Source organism: Apus apus, chromosome 3 (assembly GCF_020740795.1).
Source record: "Apus apus isolate bApuApu2 chromosome 3, bApuApu2.pri.cur, whole genome shotgun sequence".
In the NCBI taxonomy this organism is placed as follows: domain Eukaryota; kingdom Metazoa; phylum Chordata; class Aves; order Apodiformes; family Apodidae; genus Apus; species Apus apus.
In genome coordinates this window covers 22,435,189-22,460,122 of record NC_067284.1, presented here as the reverse complement: position 1 = coordinate 22,460,122, position 24,934 = coordinate 22,435,189, and the positions used below count along the sequence as shown (strand labels likewise).

Below are 24,934 nucleotides of genomic sequence, written 5' to 3'. Positions count from 1 at the left end.
AGTAGAATGTACTACTATTCAAACCATCAAATGTACTACTGCACAATCTATAAATACAAATGCACTGTACAGTCAATTCTACTGTCAAGGCAGCAGCCATAATATAATATGATTTTGTATTGCTTTCTAAGACCTTTTTGGAAAGAGTAAGGGTGCAGAAAAGCTAGATTTCCCCTGAATGATGTCACTATATGGGTTATTTCAAGTTAGGAACATTAAAAGTCATAACCACTGAAAACAGATTTTTCTCCTGTTGGAGGTACAGAATAGATCCCCAAGAGCTGAAATTCGCATGGCTTATTATTTAACATGGCAAGAGCTACTTTACCATAGAGTTAAAGGAATGTCTGGTAAAATTACACTTGATTTTGAAAAGGGAAATAGGTTAATATTGACATGATGATTCAGGGCTCAATTTTTATACTGCCTAGAATTCTGGATTTCTTATGACAAGATAGGAATGAAAGCAAAATCTGCATATTTGCATAGAAAAAAAGGAATTATTTTGATGATTTTGAAGTCATATGAAAACTCTAATGCGGAGACCTGAAATTTAACAACTAATCTAAAAAAAATTTGAAAAACTTCCTTTCTTCGTACAGAATATAAGGAAATCTAATGTATCAAAAAATTAATAGAACATGAAAACAGAGTATGAAAAGGACTTCTTAAAACAATGAAAATTGCACTTAAGGATATTTTACTGATTTTAATTTTTATTGTTGTGTAGCATTTTCAAAGCACCAGCCTTTTGTATGTGAACAATCCTGCTCTTCCTTGAAACTTACTTGGAGTAACTTCTCAGCCAAATACACTTGTGGAATCAAAAAACCCAAAAAAACTGAGTGGAAACTGAATACCTGTGATGAATGTGTATAAAGCCAGGCAGAATCCATATGAAAGGGGACTGTTTCCCTGTCATGGTAACAAAGACAATGCCCAGTGACCACCTCAGGCTTCAAAGAGAGTTGCTGGTTGAGGAAGGTCACTGCAGGCTCCAATTGGCAGTTACTAATCCATTGCTTTTAGGAGCAGAGGCTGCAGGAAACCCCCTGACCAAGCAGGATGACCTGGAGCACTTGATTCCTCTTCCTCCTGATGTGGAGCTGGAGGATGTCCAACAACTTTTCCTCTAGCCCCCTGGCATAAGGCCAGGAGCAGTGGCTGGATCATGGCTTGGGAAGAGGAAGACTGGAAGACCTGAAACCCCAGCACAGGCTTGATTAGGGATTGTCCTACTGGGGTCCATATGGCCTAAAAACCACAGCACAAAACTGAACTGGCAAGACTTCCAAGACCCCTGCTTGTGCCTCAGGTCCTAAGCAACAACACCTGCAGCACAGACAGTACTTTCCTCACCCTTCTCCAAGGGTTAAAAGGATTTTAAACTTTATTCCCTTAGCATTCATCAGATTGTTCATTGTTATAGCTTTAGGTTGTACAATGGATTATTCTGTACATCTGCACTCTGTATTTAACATCTATGCACTGCAAATATGACAGCTGGCAGTTCCAGGTCTGACTTAAAATACTTAGCAGTTGTTAAACACTTTGTGTATACAAAAATAAAACAGATTTCTATGACAGTACACAGAAGTTTACATTTTACAATCCCTCAATTTTTTTTCTTTAACAGATCCACCTACTCTTTTAAAGATAAAATAAATACATTTTTATTTTTCTGATTGTTAATGTCAAATCTCAGTTGCTTCATAATGCATCATGTGCATAACATTGAACTGAAGGCTTGATTTCAAATCTCCTGAAGTCAATGAGTTTCAGTGAGGTTTGGATCAGCTTGAATTTGATCACCACTGTCCTTTGTGTTCATGATGGCAAAAACCCACTACATTTCCAGTCCTGGATAAAGGATGCTAGTCATGAAAAAATATGTATTGGGAGGTCAAGAACAAAGAATGAGGCTTTCCATTTTTTGTTAACCCAAATATTTGTGTTTCTGATTTAGGGATTATGGCTCAACAGATACCAATTGTATGCAGTGCAGGAAATGGTACCTCTGGTATGTATGAAGGGCTCATCCTGAAGTGAGCCTGCTTGAGCTCTATAAATATTTGGAGGCGGTGTACTACTTTAATGGAATTAATAAAAATCATGGAGATTTTTATTGGTACACAGACTACACTTCACAGAACACCATCAAACTGACTTGGTGTAGCCCATTTATTAAACTGTCTCCTGTGCTCTTTTATTTAGCACAGTATAATTTTAGAGACAGATCTTACAACCTATACACCTACGATTAGACCCACTGAGGTGAATAGGACTTCTCATCACTGTAGTAAGATATACCCTTTTTTATTATTATTTTTTACTTTTTTTGTCAGTCTGACACTGAAACTTCCTTACATGTATCAATTCTTGGAATTGTATGTAGTTACTGTACTGGGAGAGAAAAGAGCATCTCAGAACCCACAAGAGGCAATTATTCATAAGGGCTGATGATTTAATGACATCTTTTATAGCTTATGATAAGGCAACCTTTTGCAGTTTTAGTAAAAAGTCTAGATAAGTTATTATATTTATTTTTCAGGGTTATTATCTTTATCAGTCCTAACTGTCTTTTGCTTGGATAAAGATCATTCAGATATTTTAAAGTATATTCCTAAATACATTATTGTTTATTCTTGTGTTGCCCTTTACTCTCCTTTTGTCCTGGACAAAAATCAAGTTTTGCTATCCCTTTTCCAGATTCTCACAAAAAACTAGTTGTGACAACCAATTTCCATGTGATGGAAATATCTGCCTGATTGTTGCTAGGACAAGCATATGCAGTGCTCTGCTGATGTATGTGTGCCTCTGAAGCCTATACATCACATTCTTTCAGTGAATTATTTGCCACAGTATTGTTACATGTGCCTCATTCTGCCAGCTGAATTCACAGATACTAGGATGAGATTAATGCTTGCCTGCAGTTCACAAATATTAAGAAAATAACTGCTTTTTCTTCAGAAATATATTTATGAGAATGCTAAAAACATTACAGAAAATATTTCTGAGTTACAGAGAGAGTAGAAATGCCGAGAAAGAGACCATATTTACCTCAGTCTTTAGTTGTAGAACCAGTTGTTTGCTGGGTACCCAGTTCTCTGAACTTGAAGACAGGGATGGGGAGCAGATTAAAGCCCCCATAACCCAAGAGGAGACGGTTAGTGATCTGCTGCACCACTGGACATACACAAGTCTATGGGGCCAGATGGGATCTACCCAAGGGTACTGGCAGAAATGCTCATCAAACCGCTTTCCATCATCTGTCAGCAGTCTTGGCTAACGAGGGAGGTACCAGTTGACTGGAGACTGGCAAATGCAATCCCTAGCTGCAAGAAGGGCTGGAAGGAGGATCTAGGGAGCTACAGGCTTGTCAGTCTGAGCTGTGTGCCAGGGAAGATTATGGAGCAGATCATCTTGAGTGCCATTATACAACACATGCAGGACAACTAGGTGATCAGACCCAGTCAGCATGGGTTCATGAAAGACAGGTCCTTCTTAATGAACCTCAACTCTTTCTATGGCTCTATGACCAGATGACCCACTTACTGGATAAGGGAAAGGCTGTGCATGTTGTTTAACTGGACTTTAGTAAAGCTTTTGACACTGTTTCACACAACATTCTCCTGGAGACAAAGGCTACATACAGCTCAAACCAGTGTACTCTTAGCTGGGTAAAAAATTGGCTGGACAGCCAGGCCCAAAGAGTAGTGGTGAATGGAGTTAAATCCAGCTGCCAGCCAGTCACAAGTAACTGATGGGCCAAGGCCAAATGTATGAGGTTCAACAAGGCCAAGTGCTGGGTCCTGCAATTGGGTCACGACAACCCCATGCAACTCTACAGGCTTGGGGAAGAATGGAAAGCTGCCCAAAGGTAAAGGATCCAGGGTGTTGATTGACAGCTGGCTGAACATGAGCCAGCAGTGTGCCCAGGTGGCCAAGAAGGCCAACAGCATCCTGGCTTGTGTCAGAAATATCAGCAGGACTAGGGCAGTGATTGTTCCCCTGTACTTGGCACTGGAGAGGCCACACCTCGAGTACTGTGTTCAGTTTTGCCCCCTCCCTCCCCAGTTAAAAGGGTCTGGAGAACAAGTTTTATGATGAGCATCTGAGGGAACTGGGGTTGTTTAGTGTGGAAAAAAGGAGGCTGGGGGAAGAGACCTTATAGCTCTCTTCAACTATATGAAAGCAGGTAACTATCACTTGTTACTAGGATAAGAGGAAATAGCCTCAAGCTGCACCAGGGGAGGTTTAGATTTTTAGATTGGGTATTATGAGAAACTTCTTCACTGAAAGGGTTTTCAAATACTGGAACATGCTGCCCAGGGAGGTACTTGAATCACCATCCCTGGAGGTGTTTAAAAGGCATGTAAGTATAGTATGATTCCTAGAGACATGGTTTCACCCCAGACTCAGTAGTCAGGTTGATGGTTGGACTTGATGACCTAATAGTCTTTTCCAACTAGAACAATTCTGTGGTTCTTAGGAGCACAAGAACAGTAGACATAGAAAACATTCTAATTCAGGATTCTTTTTCTAGTGTTGTTAATGTATAATACATTAGAAGAGGCTGCAAAAGTCTCACAATCCTTGTACTCTGTTCCTTGGTGCTGTGCATATAGTCTTCTTCCTAATTTCACAGACAAACCTTGCAGTAGCTAAGTAGTGTGAGTACTTTCCACTCAACTACCAATTAAACAATCAGTCATTACAAAAAATCTTGCTCCCTGTACTATGACATTATTATCATATAATAAAAATCTCTCTGGACAAAGATTGGTTATGACAGTATAAAAATTAGGATGAGATTCTGACAACAAGCCATTGGCATGCACACTGTGGTATTCATATACAGATTGATGCTGAATATGCTTTAACTATTTTATAAGAACATGGCTGAAAGTGGAATCTCAAAATAGAAAGTAAATAAAAATATAAGTAGGATAGATCTGAAAGCTAAGACATTTTGTAGATGAATTTAAGGTAGGCAACAGAGAAATACACTAGTATGCCAACATGCTTTTCAAAAAAATGTAGAATTACGTACTTCAGAAATCTGGATCCTAATAGATATTCCTTGATTTTAAATTAATCGTATGAATGGAAAACATACAGAAGTCATTGTGGCCATGACAATAGAAGCAGCTGCTCAATGCATAACAAATGTCCAAGAAACAGCAAACAGTTGAATGTGAAGTGCAATTAGAAAATGAGATAATTTTATAGCCCAAAAGTGTGCTTGAATCTGCATCTAAAATACTTGAAAAATTCTAGTGGCTATAATGTCAGTGCTCCCTGCTGATGCAAATCTTCCTATCATTTTATTTGGAAACAAGCAAAACCAGAAGAGTTCTGAGAAAAGCATTGAACTGAAAGTCTTTTAATATACGTCATAACTATATGTTTATGGGCAATGAGAACAGCCATAATTCTGGTGAAAGCACATCTCCCTACCCTCTAAAAAAGAATGAACAGACCAAACCCCACTTTAATCTTCAAGAGGAACCCTGGTGTTCAACTCCCTCCTTCTCTGTTCTTTGTTGGTACAATTACACTTCCTGGGGAACCCATCACTATTGGGCAGTTTTCATCTAACTCAGGTTTGGGCACTGGTTATCCAACAGTTCACCTCTTTTTGGGTAAATCCCTCCTTCTGGAAGAGGTTCTTTGTTCATCAGTGTAATTGCTCATTATGCCAAATCTGCAATGCTAAATGGAACATGAAGCTACAATGCACTTACAACACATGAAGTATTTAACCCCTGCTTTATTTCCTGAGAGATGTGGATCATGCTGATAGTTTTAGTTTTTAACCCCTATAAAATCATGACAACGACTTCAGTTATTTCTTATATACATAAATACTAATAATTTGTTTTCTGGTTTAATATTTTTGAAAATGATGCATATACTACCAGCCCTACTTGACCACTGCTTAAAAAGAAACAAACCAAAAGCTAGGTTCAGTTTGAAGGTTTAGCTTCATCTAGGCATGATGTTAAAGATACAGACAGTGCAAAATCTGTTGCCCTGGCAAGGAAATTTCCTTTACTGCATCACTTCTGTTCAAAAAAAGTTTTATTTCTTAAAAAGACAAATAAAGAAGTACATTACAGGAGTCATTCATAGCGCACAAATACCTCTCTTCTCACAAGTAACTGGTGATAGAACAAGAGGAAATGGCTTCAAGCTGTGCCATGGGAGGTTAAGACTAGACATTAGTCTGGTCGGGAGGCTGGACTAGATGATCTTTTGAGGTCTCTTCTAACCCCTAAGATTCTGTGATTAGGAAGAACTTTTTCACTGAAAGGGTTGTCAGACATTGGAACGTGCTACCCAGTGAGGTGGTTGGGTTGCCATGACTGGATGTGTTTAAAAGTTATCTAGATGTGGCACTTGGGGACATGGCTTAATGCTGGACTTGGTAGAGTAAGGTTAATGTTTGGACCCAATGATCTTGAAGGTCTTTTCCAACCTAAGTGATTCTATGATTCTGTGATCTGTGTAGATGCACACTAAATAATACTTTTCAAGAGGATGAAAGTATGTATAATGGACCTCCAGCTTGGCTTAGAATCATAGAATCATAGAATCATAGAATCCTAGGGGTTGGAAGGGACCTCGAAAGATCATCTAGTCCAACCCCCCCTGCCAGAGCAGGGTCACCTAGAGCACATCACACAGGAATGCGTCCAGGCGGGTTTTGAATGTCTCCAGTGAAGAAGACTCCACAACCTCTCTGGGCAGCCTGTTCCAGTGCTCTGTCACTCTCACAGTAAAAAAAAAAAATTCTGATATTCACCTTAAACCTCCTATGCTCCAATTTGTATCCATTACTCCTTGTCCTATCACTGGTCATCACTGAAAAAAGCTTAACTCCATCTTCTTGACACTCACCCTTTACGTACTTGTAGACATTGATGAGGTCACCCCTCAGTCTCCTCTTCTCCAAACTAAAGAGACCCAGCTCCCTCAGCCTTTCCTCATAAGGGAGATGTTCCACTCTCTTAATCATCTTTGTGGCTCTGCGCTGGACTCTTTCCAGCACTTCCCTGTCCTTCTTGAACTGAGGGGCCCAGAACTGGACACAATACTCCAGGTGCGGCCTCACCAACGCAGAATAGAGGGGGAGGAGAACCTCTAGGATTGTAACCACTATCTATGCATACCATAGTATCTATCCTGTTCCCCACAAAGACTACCATTTTTAAGTTGCAAAAGCCTGTGCTCACCAAAATTGCTTTAATAGATCTATGTGCAAATCTTATATTGGCTCAACAGGAGTGGTGATTAGCAAAGGCTGGGTAATAGAAAGGACAGAAACCTGCACCTGAAGTATTCTTTCACTCTGTGGAAGATAGGCATTTCAGAAGACTCTGAAAGACAAAGTTGGGTTTACTGTTCCAGCAGTGGGAATATCTTTGGGTAAACAGGTCCTACTTTCTAAAACGGGAAGTGAAAAAAAAGAGTAGAATTATGGTATTACTTGCTGGAATGAAGGAAGGGGTATTGTTTTATTGAAAAGCTTCAATCACTCCATGTAATTGGCATCCACCAGATTTGTCAAAATCAGAGAACGTTTACAGAAAATACATGAAAACACTAGCTCTTGCTCTTCTCAGAGTGGGCTAGAAAGAAATCAAATACATTTTGTTGTGATTGTGTTGAATTTTTAGCCCTGACAACTCAGCACAGCTATTACAGCCCTCAAGAAGATAAGCTAGATACACACAAAGACACGATATGTATTTATTTTGCTTGAATAGAGCAGGCTGGGACTCTCTGTGGACACTGCCCATACTTAGTCTGTCATCCCAGGAGCTCCCAAGGAAAGAACTGATATTCTGTCCAATTTCTAGCAGTAATAATCTGCAGCTGCAACATCTTGATCTGTTTCAGCTCTGTTGGCCATTCCTAGAGCTTGTGCTCAGCAGAGTGCTTATGGGAAGTGCAGCACTTACCAGTTTCTCCCCAACCATGTTCAAAATAAATAAATAAAAAAAGTTAAAAAAGGTGTGTTTTTTCCCCCTCATTTCACATGTCTATTTTAAGGTACAATGTATTCTTCTGGGAAATTTATACAGAAGTACAATACACCAATAGAATAACAACAAGCTTGCCAATTTATTCCAGTGGTGCATCTAAACAATACCTGGGCAACAATTCAGAAGAGACATAATAATAATAAGGGGCAATGAGCAACTGAGGAAAAGCATGAAGACTAGAAGGCTGTGAATGTGTAAGGGGAGAAAAAAAAATCTAGCCTGTAGAAGCATCAATACTAGTGATGAAGCATAAACCAAAAAGTAGCCACTTGATTTTCAGAGGTTACTGGACTGGCAATTAGGAAATTATCTTATTACTTCTAAGTGGATTACCTATGATTGGAACTCACTGAGGGATAAAAATCTAGTGTTCAAAATGCCTTTTTTTAAAAAAATGAAGTTACATTTCAAGGAATGCTGTAGTTTGAAATGAAACATTTATTGCTACTTTTCAAGTGCTAGAAGAAAACCACTCCATGTCTTCCTCAATAGTTTTTTATATTAGCAGATCCTCATATATACAGTGCAAAACTACAGTGATAGCAAAAAAGGAGTTATTTTAATTTTCTTTGCTGTTTTCAACATCCAGTGACCTGAAAAACCTGGATAAAAGCCATTAGTTTATTCATTCTCTACAAGGCTTTAGAAATATGTCTTTGCTTCTACAGGAGTGACAACTACTCAGAGTTGTGAAATTTGTTTTTTACTTCAGAATAAACAGTGGCACCTCTGACATGCCTTGTATAAGCTAACAAAAGATACAAAATTTATTGGGTTGCATAATATTTATTACTAACCTCGGGCAGACTTAGAATCTTATTCCATGAGAATAAAGGAATGAATGGAAAGCAGTTAATAGGATTAAACCTACTGTATAGAGATGTGAAGCATAAAGCCAGTTATTGACTTATGATCTCTCTCTCTGTCTCCATCACTGCAGCTTCTTTATTCCTCTTTGATTTATTTAATTCAGCTATGTTCTTATCCAGCAGTACGGCATTGTTTATGTATCTAGTATTTTCCTTCAAAATTCAGATGATGGTAAAGTTACCTTTTTTTACAACAATGAAATGCGCTATATGTGTGAATGAAAGGAAAAGTGTTATTCTGAAGTGCTACCTCTGTCCACCAAAAATGTATCTGTAAATCCAATTCAATTTCCACATCTTTGTTTCAAGCATCTCAAAAGAAGAGCTGATGCTGAAACCAAGGTATTCTTTCAGCATGTTCACTCCATCTGATACTCTCTGCTCTTTAACATCTACATCACGGTCCAACATCACAAGAAAAAAATGTTCTGTTCTTTCTTCAGCTGAGTAACTTTTCAGGATATTTCAGGGTGTTTCATAGATTGAGACATTATTTCATTATACAAATAGGAATCTCTGGTACTTATCTCTTATCTCAAGGGACAACAGGAACAGTTTAAATGTTCCTTACACTACAAACATCTCAAATTTTGACTAGGACAAGACTGATACCAAACTCTTACTGGATACACAACATATCCACTGTTATTGAATAAAAAGTTTCATATATAAAGAGAAATAATTGTAATTCATACTTATATTAATGAGTATTGTTTTAAAGACAGTACCACTTTCTGAAATCATACCAAATTGAATACAGCTTACTGAAAATATTGCAATATAAAAAAAAATCTAAGATTTGAATTAGCTTTTCTCTAACCGATAAAAGTGCAGAAAATACACTGATAGATTTATTGAAGTCAAAATTTTCTGTCTCCCAGAAAACAACCTGCAACTGGAGTAAAGCAAAACAGAGGTCAGTTCAACCTGTGTAACCCAAAACCAGTGACTGAAGTTTGTATGGGCAGTTAGAAGAGATCAAAACTATGTGGAATTAATCTAGTTACAGTGTTGTAAATTTTGCTACCCTTCTTCTAACTGGGACAAATTCTCAAGATTATTCAAATTACTATCACTCTCTTGGCACTAGTATAATAAAGTGTTGTTTTTAAACTCATGAGAATTTACCCTGCTAGTATTGCTGTCTATGAGATGTCACATTGTTTTGTAAAAGTCTTCTGAGCATGATATTACTTGGTGTGAGGAATTATAATAATTTCATTATTAGGAACTGCATAGTGGCCTTAGTGATATCTGTAAAAACCAGACTTTTTTTCTGGCAATATTCTTGTTTTCTTTGCTACTGTTCAAAAGACACAGGCTCCTTTGTCTCCCAAACCTGGGAATCTGCAATGCATGTGGCTTGATCAAAGGACATCAACTTTGCTTACAGGGATGGAAATGAAGATGGCAGTACAGTGTCTTAATGCTTTTCTGAGAGAAGCTGGGTTTTGCACTTGAGGAAAATGTTTCAGCTCTACAGGAACTCCGGGTGTGGAGGTCTGTGGCAAGAGTCTCGCATACAGTGAAAGTCTTTCAGTCTCCACTCATCATCTGGAGACAAATTCAGATGGGACTGTGTTGAATTTGGCTGTATAACTGAGGACAGTCACAGAGGAAGGAGGGATAAGAAAGGCCACACCCTGTCCAGATTAATGGTCAGCAGTCTGCTCATGGACCTGCTGAACGTAACTATGTAAGGTCTTCTAAAAGCAGGAAGTGGATTCGATACCAAAGGCTACAGACAGGTAGTGGCTCTTGGGGCTTATGTAAGCACATTTTTATATATATATGTATATATATACATATATATACATATATATATATAAATATGACAGAAGCCTCTACTTAAAACCAGCCAGTCACCAACTCTCCTGATGAACTATGGTGTGTCTCCAGAGACCCTTATTTAATTATGAACACATCTGCTGCTAATTTCACCATGCAGAGTGTGAATTTGTCTTTCTGCATGGAGCTCTAAGGGAAGTTTGTAAGAAATATAGAACTTGTCAGCACATAAGAGTCAACACATTACTGCTGTGCCGCAGCCATTTGTAATGCAACTAAAATGAGCACTCACTTGTTCGGCATTAATTTAATGTCCCACTTAGCTCCTATCAGACGTAAATAGCTGCTTCATCCATTTAAGCATTTCTGTTCGTGCACATAATGAAGTACTCTGTACCTGTCAAGTAAGCAGAATTCATAACTGAAATAAGAAATGATGACGAAGTTCAATGTTCTTAATATTAAGGCTCTACAGAGGCAGCATCAGATTTTTTTTCTGGCCACAGGTATCCTCCTCTAAGGTTCACCTTTTATCCCACTCTGCAGGCACCAAATGAAGACATGACATGTACATACATGTTAATATGTCAAAAAAATTTCTAAAAGGAACATCTGTTCGAACTTGTGGCAAAACTAACAATAGATGTAGTTGTCAAACACACACAAACCAAAATAAATTAGCTAGCCAACTTCTTGGTATTTAAATGCTTTTTATGTCCTATATTTTAGAAAAAACACAGTTTAATTTTAAACAGCACTCCAGTTATACTCACCCTCTCTTGAGGTTATTTTTTATGAGAATGAATAGAGGTAATGACTACCATTAGTCACTGTCATTAGCATAAAACATTAGAAATGACAATATTTATAACAAGCTATGACATGAAAATGAAAATATTACTTTCTATCATTTGTCTATACTTGGGCTACAGCTGGTTGTTATTTTCTAAAGTTAAACTGATAGAAGTCTGGTAATGGCATATTTAATAGCATGTTCATCATCAGATCTAATTGTTTTCCACCACAGGGTATGAAACTTTATGTCCTCTATCAACCCAAAACAAACAGCCATACTGCTTAATGGCTGTTCAATTAATGTTTATGGTGCTACTTTTATAACCTAAGTCACAAGACAAATAAACTCCAAGAAGCAATTTAAGAACCTCAGAAGCTCAATGGGACTTCAACCAATAAAAAAATTACTAAAATATATATAAGGTTCCACACTTGAGGATGTGAAATAGAAGACATTAGTCAGCATTAGATAATTCTTTCAGGACTATGATATAATTGCCAAAGGAGGGGAAATCACACCTTCACATAGGTAAAGTTGGTCGAGTGATGTTGGCAGTGGGTTGGCTGCCTTGCAATTGCTGTTCATGCTGGATTAAAACAGAAAAGACCTGTGCATCTCAAGTCACGTAAAGGTCAGACTCTAGTTCAAATTGCAGTTATTCCCTGAAGAGTGATTTGCCCTCAGTAACCTAGATGCTATCCACCTACTCATAATTCTTTCCCCTATTTAGAAGAGTTCATGGTGATTAAAAGGAAAGAATAGCTCAAAGACAGGTTTCTCCATTACTGCCTTGGTGCATATTAATTTTGGTTTCTCCCTTTTGATCTAAGACTGTAGAAAGCAATGTAAAACTATTGTAAATATGTTTTAACTGGAAAGCTGCCGTTGTTCCAAATTATGAAAGTAAATGAATTCTGGCTTGTGCTGTTAATGGAATATAGCAATAATATACTCATTCAGAGCTTCCCATTTTATTCCAGATGCCCTGATCTCTGGCTTTTAATGATGCTTTACAAGCCTGTACTTCTCTGACACCTAGGCAACAATTCACTGACAATACGCAGTCACCCCAAAGCAGATGGCCACAATTAAGACAAGAAAGAACCAGACTTGAGGGGTGGTGAAAATTTCTTTTTAGGAACTACATATTCTTTCACAACATGAACTGCTTGACATTCATTGCTGCAAATATATTTTAATAGAACTGATGTGACTCTGCTTCTCCTCCCCGCCTCCCAGGAGTTTTTGTTGATTCACATGATGTTAAGAAACAGACAAAAAATGCTCTGCAAACTTTAAAGGCTGCCAAGCCTTCCTGGCAACTTCCCTTGAAGAGCGCAGCTGAGAAATGACAAACTTACCACCTGACTGGTGTTTAAAGCTGACTGCTTTTGATCAGGAAGCAATGAACCTTCCATTCTGGAGTTCATTTTGTTTCATAAGCACCTCTTCACTGAAAATTAGGCAGTTGAACTGATTTCATTTTGATTAGTGTAATGCTACCGTTTCGTTATTTGTAGTACATTTTTTATGGTGTTACTGCACATTTAGGAGCATTTCAGGATGGTTACAGACTTACTTTTATTTCACATGTATTACTGCTTGGCATTTAGAAAAGAAGTCCAATGATTATATATGCTTGCGTTGCAGTCACTTACTTGTACATTGCTCCATACGTACTCATACTCTACTTCCTCTCTGCTCCAGTGAGAAGAGTAAGATGTGAGCAATCCTGCCCACTAAGGACAAAGTACTGTGTAACCAGTAGGTAAGTTGAGCTAGAAAGAAAGTGTGAATGACAACAGATGACTTATTTAATGGAAATCTCCTGTAGTAGACTTTGTGACTGATAATTCAACAACTAGTGCTGTGGAGCATGGCCACCAGAGTTGCGTGCATTAAACATTGAGTTTCAATGTCATCCAACTTCAGGAATTGCAACTTGAATGGTTTGGGAAGCTTGGTACACTTTTGCCTTTTGACAGCCTTTCAATTATATGTGCTTTCACATTCTCACCTAACTTCTAATGATTTGCACGATGGACCTCAATAATACATATCCATTTCTTACCTGAAGAAAACAACTTCTTTGGTTGGTCAGTTTAGACATAGAGGGAGAGAAGTGCATTTGACCAGAAACTAATGCTGAGTGGAGTCAGCTGTCCAGGTCAATAAAAGCTAAAAATAATATTTGACTTTGAGAGAAAAGCGAGTTCAGGACACAGCCTAAAGGCTAGACTCTCTCCTAACTCAACATTTATTGATGCTGTACCAGCGTTACAATGACTGCTTAGTCACCCGAACTTATATGCTGCAGAGCAGTTACAGATGTAGCTGCAGAACTCACCAGTAAGATCTCTGATTAACTAATAGTTAAATGTACTTATTACTAGCATGGTCCACAAAAGAGTGAAAATGATCACCTACTTCCAAGTCTCCCTTTTAAGCCATTTTAGGAAGTGTAGTCCAATGGTCAGAAGACTGGGCTATAAGTAAAGGTATTTTGGCTCTGATGAATAGCATTCTATATGATAAAGGGCAAACAGCTTCCCACTTCTCCTCCATTTGCTATGTGCAAAACACAAACAATGACAGAAGCATCAGTCTTCTTATTCTATGTTGCTATAATGTGAAAAACATTTCTAGCAGCCCTAGATTACTATTTATAAAGTGTTAACACACATTACTATAATCTAAGTAAACCCTAGGGAACCTGCATATTTTCACCCATTTCTTTATCTCACAGCCTACTTAAATCTGGAGTGTGAGTACTGTGACCTAGGGTCTATTTCCAGCTCTAGCTAGGAGTAGGAATCTTGAAAAATAGTTTTCTCTCCCTCTCCCCCCAACCCCCTCAAGTCTAGGGACCTGTTAGGTTTAAATAGCATTTGACTACATCACTTTAGCTCTTTTTAGGTAGAGAAAAAGCTAAAGCAAGGCATAGTTCAAATCTTATCGCTATTTGCAGAGAGCAAATAGAAAAATAACATGGGCAAAAAAGTGTCATCACTTTCAGAACATGTAATGACAAGTGATGGAGTCCTGTAAGAGGACTTAATGCTATTCTGTAGTGCAGGAGACTAAGCTTCAGGTCGGCTTTCTGCTGTACAGTGAGCTGGAGCAAGGGAAGGACTTCGGTTGGACTGGAGATATGGGAAGTGATGCTGTGCACAGGATTGAGGTAGGTAGTTCTCCTGCTCCTGCACGTAATCTGCCAGAAGAGCTTGATAGTAACTGTACATTAGCTATCGATACTATTTTTGCCAGTTACCTGAAATATTCTGGACATTGCTAGCTACCATCAAGAAAGACTGAAAATGGTCTTTTGTTTCACATGCTGTCTGCTGAAGAACAAGCTATTTCTAGTAACTGAATGCAATAATGGTATTTTTATATGGCATATGTCTATAAATAAGCTTATTACAGAAATGTATAACTTCCATGTAAGTAGTTTGGAAAATATATGAAATGTTAGATTTATACTTTCCAATGTAATTAGATTATATTCTTTAGTATATACAAGAGGACACAGACATCAACTACAGCACCCCTTGCTACCCTTCTCTCCACAAGACCAAATTCATTCTGAATGAGATTGAATATTTGTACCTGTCTTGAATACTAGTGGTATGATTCTTTTTTTGTTTATTGTTTTTTATCCAAATATCTGCTGGTGCAGATTTATTTACTTTCTTGCAGGTTTTCATTATCCATAGTTTGCAGCAACAATGCTTCAGTAGCTGAACATTATAGACATTAGTAAGCGTATGTTCACAACAGCTCATGAAGATCAAAGATTTTTCTAGATGAACAAGCAGAGAACAGAGCAAAAAACTTCAGAGTGGGAAAAATTTGGGTTTAACATGACTATCTCAATGAATTAACTCATCCCAATGGGAGATCATTTCTCCAAATATTTGGCATTTTAAAATGCCAAATGTCAACTAGTTTAAAATAATCCTATTTTTTTTTTGCAGACTGAGGTCAGATGAATTATCTCACATTTGACATAAACTGAAAACAAATAGACAAATACCACAGCTCACCTGATAGACTGGAAGATCACCGTAAGCTTGAGTGTCAACAAGTCCTAGAGAGGGTCGTAATGGCAGGTCCAGAACACAGGGCTGAGCAGAGTCCCAACCTGAGGCTCAGTCCTTCAGATCCCACTGATTTATTGCACATTGTATTGGAACACTCTCAACTCCCCGAATACCATTCAAAAGGTAAAACACTTCCCTAAGAGCTCCAAAAATCTGAAAATCAAGACAGAGTTGGGCAGATGTATTCAATGAAGAACACAGAATTAGTTGTCACATTAATATTTTAGCTTAAATGACTTACGTAGACTCATATGGCATCTCTGTGACACAGGGTTAGTCTGGATAAAAAAAACTCTTGGAAGACACTGTCTTCCAAATTCTGCAAGCTATGAGATAAAGCAGTTACTAAAAATACCACCATTTGCTACACAGTTCTGAAACCTACCCGTTCCCTGAAAGGAACACAAGTAGAACGGAAGAGCTAATGAACATCTGCTTAGGGTCTCTAAAATAATGAAGATGCACAACAGAGCAAAAATGAGGAAAGGGAATAAACTAAATATTGGCTGATCTAGTTCTGATTTTTTTAAAAAACTTTTTGAACTTCTTTTGTAAAGTTACTGAAGGGAAATTCAGTGATAAAATTTTAGCTCAGCTTTCTCATTTAAATTCTTGCTTTTTATAATGCTTCAAATTTATGAAGTGCTGCCCTGAATACTTTTTCTCCACCTGCAGTCATCTACCTGAGATGAAGCCTCACGGTCCATGCACAGTAGTATGAGTATGCTTTTATCAATGTAATAAAAAAGGAGGTTTGTGGCAGTGAATTTTATGAACACCAACACTCTTTATACAGGTAACACAGCAGAGTAATTATACTCACACTGAGCAAATTACTTCTGATTGCTGGTATGGATGAGAATGGGAACCTCTGAGAACAGTCTTGGTTGAAGTTGTGTTTCATTTCTTGATAATATTTACATACTCAGGTCTACGAGACACTAGTTAGAATCAGTTCTTATTAAAATCAAGAGATTTAGGCTGAAAAAGGAGGCATTTTAAAAAATGCATTAGTTAGTTAGCCTCTTCAACCAGCTGATAGAGAGAAGGTACATCCAGTGTTTTGGAGTACCTGGCTTATGTACTCTATTATTTTTAGCAAGCAAAGACCACTCCATTAAAGTACAGGTGTTGGGGATACCTGTAGAGGCAAGAAGTTCGGTATTTGAAGCTATGTGATGAATATTCTCAATATTTCCCTAAATGCCACACTAAGGCAACTGTGCATAAAAGAAGAAAGAATTCTGATGAGGAGGGGAGGGGAATATAGACATTTTTGTTTAGCTTCTAGCAAATTTACTGAGCTAGCAATGGGCAACTTTTGGATGTCTCGTGATATTCTCCAAGCCAAATAGATTTTCCTGAGAGCATCAAAAAATAGTTTCTGCGATCCTCAGGAGAATTTCCCCTACCAAAGCAAGTTCCTGTTACAAATTGCAGGAACCCTTGATTTGCAAACTTCCATAAACTTGAACTTTTCTGCTTGATTTCATGCATAATAAAGGGCACTGAAAGAACAGCTATTCAGCATGTCTTTTATCCTCATTATTCAAAGTATTTTTTCTCTATTAATTTGCTTAAGTCTATTCAATCCTTAATTTTTCTTGACAAAATTATGAATTTGCATTTGGCTTTCTGTGCCAGGTGTGGCTGTAGTATGCAAATACCTCATGAGTGTGACTAATTTTTATTATTAAATTTCTGAGCTAAAAGAAACCATTCATCACTGTTACACAACCTGGTAAATCCAAATCGTGATCTTTTAAAAACACCCAACCTTAAACAGCACCTTGCATAGTCAAGCACAGCTCCTGACAATGCCACTTAGAATTCTGATGAAAGTTAAATCCCAGGATTTTTGTAAGACCTCAAGATAAGAAGAAATACAGCGTTAGTGGGCTTTTACTTTGTCTACCATCACACAAAACTCTGCTGGTAGGGATGCTAAAGAAGGATATAATCCACCTTTCTGTTTTAGTCTAACTCAGGTGTTTGGTCATAAACTCCCTCCACTTTTCATGTAACCCAGTTCACTGCCCCAGCACCTGGGAATGTCAACCAGTGGTTCTATGGGTAAATGCCCATTTGAACACACAACCTTTACACATTACCACAGCTGTCTATTTGTAGATTAGGTAAAACATTGGAGTTGAAAACATGGTCACTGGGAAGAAAATCTGAGATAATAACATTCTGGTGTTGTTTAATTTGCTAATATAGATGAAGCTGCTCCTTGTTCTATGTATTTCTCCTGACCCCTCCACCATGCACCCCAAGGATCCATTTCTGGATCTGATAGAAAAAAATATACTGGTTAGGATAGATTGATGGGCTGACAAGGGAAGGCAGTTTTCACACTTTTATGCATAAGAATAATAAGAAACTGGCACTAGAGTGTACTGCAGCACATATTTTGCAATATACTTTCATAGACATTTGCTGATAAAAGAAGAACTTTTAGTAATTTTTAAATGACAAAAATTTTTTTTTTTTTTTATGAATTCCTTTGCATTTTGTCCAAAATCCTTGGATTGAACAGATATTCATAATGAAAAATTTAATTTGAAGTTGACACAGTTGCATTTATAGAAAGTCCTTAATGCTAGGTAGTATTACCAGCCCTCCCAATAGTACATTCACAAAATAACTGAGACAAATGGATTAATGACAGATTAAAATTTTATGGCTTATTTTGGAGTTCTGTATTTTATCTGTGAGAAAAGCGAATGAGAATGAGTCATCCAAATAAGTCCAGGTGAATAACCAAGTATAAAAATTATTTTGGATTAAGAGAAATCAAAATTATTTTCTAGATCCTTATTTCTTAGGGTTATTTTTGGTTGACTATGCATTACAAAGCATGGTGTCTTACTTCTACTAATTGAGCTAAGTAGACTCCAAAGCAGGCAAAAAGCCAATTCTGAGTCTAAAATTATCTCTTAAATGCTTTAACATAGAACTTAAGTTATTTTTGGAATTGTCAGCATGATGAAGTTTAATAATATGTAGATTTTTAGTGTCCAATCCTATTGTGCTCCCCTACGGGGACAGCATTGAGTATTATCAGGAGTCTCGAGCCCTTATAAGTGTTAAGACACTTATAGACATCAAAGACATACAGCATGAGAAACTTACCATGACAACAGGTGATGCAGATATAGAGAAATACAGCTATAATGCAAATGGAGAAATACAGTAACAGGCTTCTTGAATGTAAATTTTGTATAAGTATGTATGTTCACTGCACAACACACTCTGCTAGCTGCTTCACACAGTCGCCTAGTAAAGCCCAACAGGCTTCAAGTGGTGACAGTGCATCTGCACTGAGGATGAGATAGTTCAGTTCTCAAAACAAATGAGAGCTCTGAATACACCCTGTGTTTCATTTACGGATTCAACTTCTTACCCTCCTCTGCTGCTTTGCTAACTACACTTTATTATATCTCTTCAACCTGGTGAGTGAGCTTAGCTGAATCATTCACCTTCACTGCTTCTTAAATTTTTCTACTACCAAAGCACAGATTAAAACATTTGCTTCCCTCAGCAAACATTTTGATTCTACGCAACATTTTTTTTTTTCAAGTTCTGTAGGTGCTATTCAAGCTTTATGAGCTGTGCACTTGGTGTTACAATAACATCTGCCTTCTTTTCTTTTGAATGAGCACATGATTCCTGTAAGCATCTATCCCACAGGCCTTTACCGTCTAGTGGGCTGCCCTTTTTTTGGCTTTAGAAATGCAGACAAGTTATTATTACAAGTTCAGTAATACTTTCATTGAAGACTATGTAATGAAAAGTACTGTGTCTCGCTCAGAATGTTATACGTTAATTTTCACTCCATGAAAATAAAGTGGTGACTATCATTGACATATCATTGCCAAACTGAGATCTGGAGTCAGTGATAGTCCCAAGCAAATAACTTCAACTAAGTATTTTTCATGCACATGGGAAAATTAGTTTTGGAGATATAAAAAAAGTAGAATCTTGATGATGGTACTGTAACTCATTTACATCTCTTGAGGCAAGTATATATAACACTGCCCCCTAAGCAGGACATCAGTTGGAATGACATAATCCAGTCTTTAACAGATGTGTTCTGTTTGAATTTATTAAATTGTAAAAATGATTGCAGATCAAATTCTGAATTTCTTATTCTCTTTCATTCCTTGATATCAGCATGGATTTTTACAGAGTGAAATTTGAGTATGATCAGCAGGATTGAATTCTTTATCAAAAAGCTACTTTGCTTAGCTGAAATCCAACCTATCAGAGCATTCCTGTCAGTTGTTTGCAGCTTTACAGCATTGATTCCAATAGAGGTGTTAATAGACATAAAATGTTCAAAATACCATAAAGAAAAAAAAACCTCTAAAGATTTTAAATACTCTGATAATATAAATCTGAAATAATATGTTAAGAGAGAATAGCAGCATGTCATTTGAATGAGAGGGTTCTTTATTATCTTTTCTGCTAAAGTAGCTATAGGAACAATTATGTTCTTCTGGGAAAAAATGAGGGGGGAAAAAAAAGAAAGAAGCTGAATGTGCAAGATCTTTCCACAGAATTTTGCCAGTAGTTGTACAGGATTGTAATAAAGTTCAAGAAGAAATATAATGAGTTATTAGATGAGTAATGAATATGGAGTCATAAGCAAATACAGTAAATCATATACAAAATACTTGCACATTTTGTTCCATTTACTGTTCAGAAGTAAAGAAAAAACGAACAACACCACCCAGAAGTCTAAGAAGTCATAAATGAGCAGCTCAGCAGTTTGCAACTTTGACTTATTAGTGATAACACGATATGAAGGTCCGGTAATGCAAGGGCATATACCAAAGGTGTTCACTGTTTTCCTTTAAGTCATTTATCACCAGCTATCACATCCAGCATGGCCGGAACAGTGCCAGGCATGCAATAAGCAGGTACTCTCACCCTTTATAATAAAATTGTATAAGAAACTGTACATCAATTAAATCAATAGGTTGCAGAAGCAACATAAAAAAATCTGAAACATTGTTTTCAAAATTAATTCTACTCTTATCAGGGCAGTAAATAATTTCCAGTAACCTACTTGTATACCCAAATGCTGCTAAAAGATACCAGAAAGTTCCAATCATTTCTATGCAGCATCTTGAAAAATTCTTTGGGCATACTCAGGATTTACAAAATCAACTATACAGCCTTTTCTCTCATTTTTCACCTTTTAATATGTGAATCATTCTTCACCATTCTTCCTCCAATAAAACTTTCTTCTGTTTTATAGATTTGAAATATGAAAGCCTGGAATTGCTTTGTCAATAACTCTTGCTATTCTCTGGTAAAGCATCCTAAGTTTCAGGTAAGGAGGGATTTATGTGTTTCAGTAAGTACTAAACAAAGTTCTTTATTAGAATTTATATAAGGAAAACAAACTTTGAAACAGTAACATGTTTTTAGTAGAAGTTTAGCAATCTGCTTTTACTTTGCTTGACAGATTGCTTCTGCTTGAGAATGAAAACTTTGTTTCAGATATGCATGATTTAGAGATGTATTTCAGGTATTTCATACTGGGAGCCCCAGTTCATCTTTAGATTCCCTTGTTTAAGAAAACAAATATGGCATACAGCATGTGTTCACTAAAAGATACCTGCATATTCATGAACAAAGCTCATAATTTGCCTAAAAAATATGTAGACCAGCAAATCTTTCAGCCAGAAAGATTTTCCTTAATTATTTTCCTTTCATTTTCCTTAATGTCACCAAATGAATGTTAGCATCTAACCTACAGCACCAGAAACAAAACCAATTGAAGAAAAAGTAACGGCTTAATGATTTCAAATGTTTCAGTCAGGTCCCAGTGAGCAATAATGACGAGTAGAAAAACATATGAGGGAAAACAGATTGGAAGATGGTGATCACCTTTGCAATTGGTCTGAGACAGTCACCTGTGTGCCTTTTCTGTCTCCGTAGACCAATACAGTAAAATGGATAATACGATACTTTTTTTGATAAGTGTTGAGTTGTAATAACTGATGGAGGTCACAGAGTGGATCTAAGTTTGTAATGGAGAGTAAAAACCTTTGGAAGACATTAGATGTGTTTTTCTGTTTAGCATTCAACTATTCTTCCTGTGATTTTGCTTATTAAATAGGGTCCTTTTTGTACTTTGCTTAATACGTTGGCAACAGAGGATGAGTTGAAATAGCTACAAATATGGTCTTAATTCTTTTGACATATCTTTATTTACAGTCCACCTTTTCAATTTTTGTATTCTATGTAATTCTATGATTATGATTGCATGAGCATTTTCCCAAACTACTTCATCTTCTTGCAATCTTGAGCCACTTACTCAAGTTCTACAGCATTAGAAAAGAATTCAGGTTGTACTTACGGAAAAAAAAATACTATTTACTTTAATATCTTTGCTGGAAAGTTGTTATTAAATAGATTTTGTGGGAGAGTAGAATTTTTAGATTTGGAATATTACAGGAAAAACAATTTTTGTCAGAATATATAGCTGCTTAGGAAATTTAGAGTTTCTCAGTCATTATAATTTCAGATAATATTTTTCCATAAAGGAAATGTGCTAGTTAACTTTACCGAGTGTGAGGTATTGTTATGTAGGTTGTATGGAGAACATTGATATTCAATGATATCCCTATTTATTAGTTTTTATATAATCTTGACTTAATTTGCTTTTGCAAGGTAACATGATATAATACACTTTCTGAGACTTCATGGATCATATTCTTCTTTCAAACATTAACAAAGACTTTTTCTCTATGGTGTTTATCTTATTCTGTGCCTCTCCTTTGCCACCATTTCTAATTTTCTAACTACATTACTTGACTCTCACAAAACTTTCATATAACTTCTTAGAAAGACAGTACACAAAACAACAGTCCTACTGTTAAACATTAAGGAGATACATCACTAATGTAAATTGTTCTTTATTTGAACACAACACATTGCTTACTTGTTTTTTATTTTAATTTTCAGATAATAATGCTGGACGCTATTTCACCAGGACTACCAAGAATTCATATTCTCATGATTAAATGTCAAGTCTTTTAACTTTCGTACACATATCCTGATTCTATAGGAACTTGGATGCTTTATGAAATTCCAGATACTCAGATCAGTACCTCAGCCTTGACTGTGGCCTGGCAGCTCCCTAGAAATAGGGAGACACAGACTCTTCCAGTCTGCTGTGATTACTGACCAGGTATTTGCATCAATTCCTTCAGAGCTACCACAGACACAGTGATCTGTTTTATATGCACTGCTCACTTTCAGCCACATCAGTGTGACTCGGTTTAGAAGTCAGCAAACATTCAAGTACAATGGAGGAATCATTGCTGGGTTATAGCCTGAATGGGAATGGGGCATGTGCAGTAAGGAATAAATATCTCCTGGCTTAATGGCTACAGCTCCCCTATTCTGAGTGGAGGTCGAGGACTTCGTTGAGCTAGAAGAACATCGTCAATATCCTTTGAGATGAGGTCAGGTGTACTGTACTTTTTAAGGTTCTTAATTTATTCATATGAAGATTTAAGATCATCTTGTTCAAACTGTGTAAGATAAGCTGCATAGGAAAGAAACAGATACATGGCACTACCTCATTTTCTTTCTTCCTACTCTGTTTCTAAACTACCTCTTCTCTCAGACTGAATTTCCAAGAAGTGAAGCTGTGTCAGTACAAAGCTACACTATCTATCTATCACTGTGCTATCACTCCACTATGCCATCACCATTTTAGAAATGTGTTTGCATTTATAATTCGACTGCCTACCTAATTAGGTTAATACAGGTTTTCACCCAGGTGGGCATTTATTATCCAATATCACATTAAAGCAAAACATTTTTTGAAAAAAGACAGCTCCATTTAAAAAAACAAACAAGGAAAATAATGTTCAGCTTGATGCTGCAGAGGTACAATTAGGAATATTTTAGTGCAATTCAGTAAAACCATATGCTGTTTTAAGTACTGAAAATGATAATGCATTATTTTATTTTAAAAATCAAAGTGTTCTATAGATGAGGTCAACTTGGAAAAAGCAAAAGTCTTTTAACAAAAATTTTGTTTTTTTAATTCTGGTTCTGTTTCCAGTGGTTTTGACTAATTATTTTTATGTTTTATACTGTTGTTTTTTTTTCCTGTTATGAGTGAAACTACTTGATATGTGAATTCATCCAAAGAAAATACTTGGTTGGTGACTAATGCCTTGAAATTACCTATGGCACATGTTCAGTTCTGTGTTTCTTGATGATGACTGTAAGTTTTCATGACCTCAGAATTATGGCTGGCCTGACTGGTGGATGTGTGAAATATACCACAGCTTTTCATGGAAGATCTAAATATGATGTTAATTTGAATAACCAGGCCCTCTTGTTATTCCTTCACAAATTAAGAAGGTGGATTTTTTTATTGAGAAGACATAGCTGACTAACTGTAAGATTTCTTCAGAAACTGATGTGAAATATACTCTGTAGTTAGCACAGAACAGCACATGCAGTCATGGGTAATTTTTCATACTAATTTCCTGAAAATGAATAGAGCAAATGTTTGCTTAAACATTTGCTTCCACAGACTTAGTAACCCACATTTTCTAAATGATTCTTGTATAAGAATATTTGACAATACGTTATTTTGCAAACATATTCTGCATTTCTTTCTAATCTACACAAATAATGGCTGTAAATTGGACTTTGAGACAAGATGAAGGGACATTGCTCTGCTATAAAGCTGTATTTATTGGAATCCATCCTCAAGGAGTTCACACTAGTTACCCTCACATAAAAATCTGATGCACAAGTGAGAAATTAATTTTATGTACTTTGGCCTAGATCTCACTTGCATCAGGTACGGCCTCCTCACAGTTTTGTGTAATTAATCATTTCAGTAAGGCATAACAGCATGTCCTGAAATACTTAAGGTAAAATCTATAATGTATAATAACCTATAATCACAGTTATACCAGTACGAAATGTTGTATACAGTGACTGAAGCCCATTTGTATAACTGCAAAGTGGGTAGGTGGAAGCTTTTCATTATGGCCCTACACTCACATGGATGTGACTAATATGCAGACGAATCTTAATGCCGTGTAATATAATTTTGGGCAGTAGAGTAGCTGTTACACATAAATCAAACCAGTTTATAAAGGTCCCGAGGCAACCCTTTGGAAAGGAAAATTAAGCCATTTATATCTTGTTATACAAAACTTGTGGTTTGTAAGTAACCACTGAACACACCAACACCTGGAAAATGTTAAATCAGCCAAACCACAGCCACAGTAAAAGATGCCAAAGTAATCAATGTGTCTGGGATTGTGTATTTGGTGC

At 36.9% G+C, this 24,934-nt stretch overlaps 1 protein-coding gene across 3 annotated transcripts in view; it reads right to left on the bottom strand.

Moving 5' to 3' along the window:
• The window catches only part of KHDRBS2 (KH RNA binding domain containing, signal transduction associated 2), a 346,911-nt gene that overhangs the window by 3,668 nt on the left and 318,309 nt on the right, over positions 1 to 24,934 (bottom strand). The window contains exons 11-12 of one of the 3 annotated variants that reach the window (XR_007889030.1): positions 15,551 to 15,760; positions 11,001 to 11,105 (exon numbers count right to left, since the gene is read on the bottom strand). The gene's annotated coding sequence lies outside the window, so the exon portion shown is untranslated. Of the gene's footprint in view, positions 1 to 11,000; positions 11,106 to 13,264; positions 14,073 to 15,550; positions 15,761 to 24,934 lie in introns of those variants that run through there. The other 2 variants (XR_007889031.1, XR_007889029.1) reach the window with 2 other exon arrangements.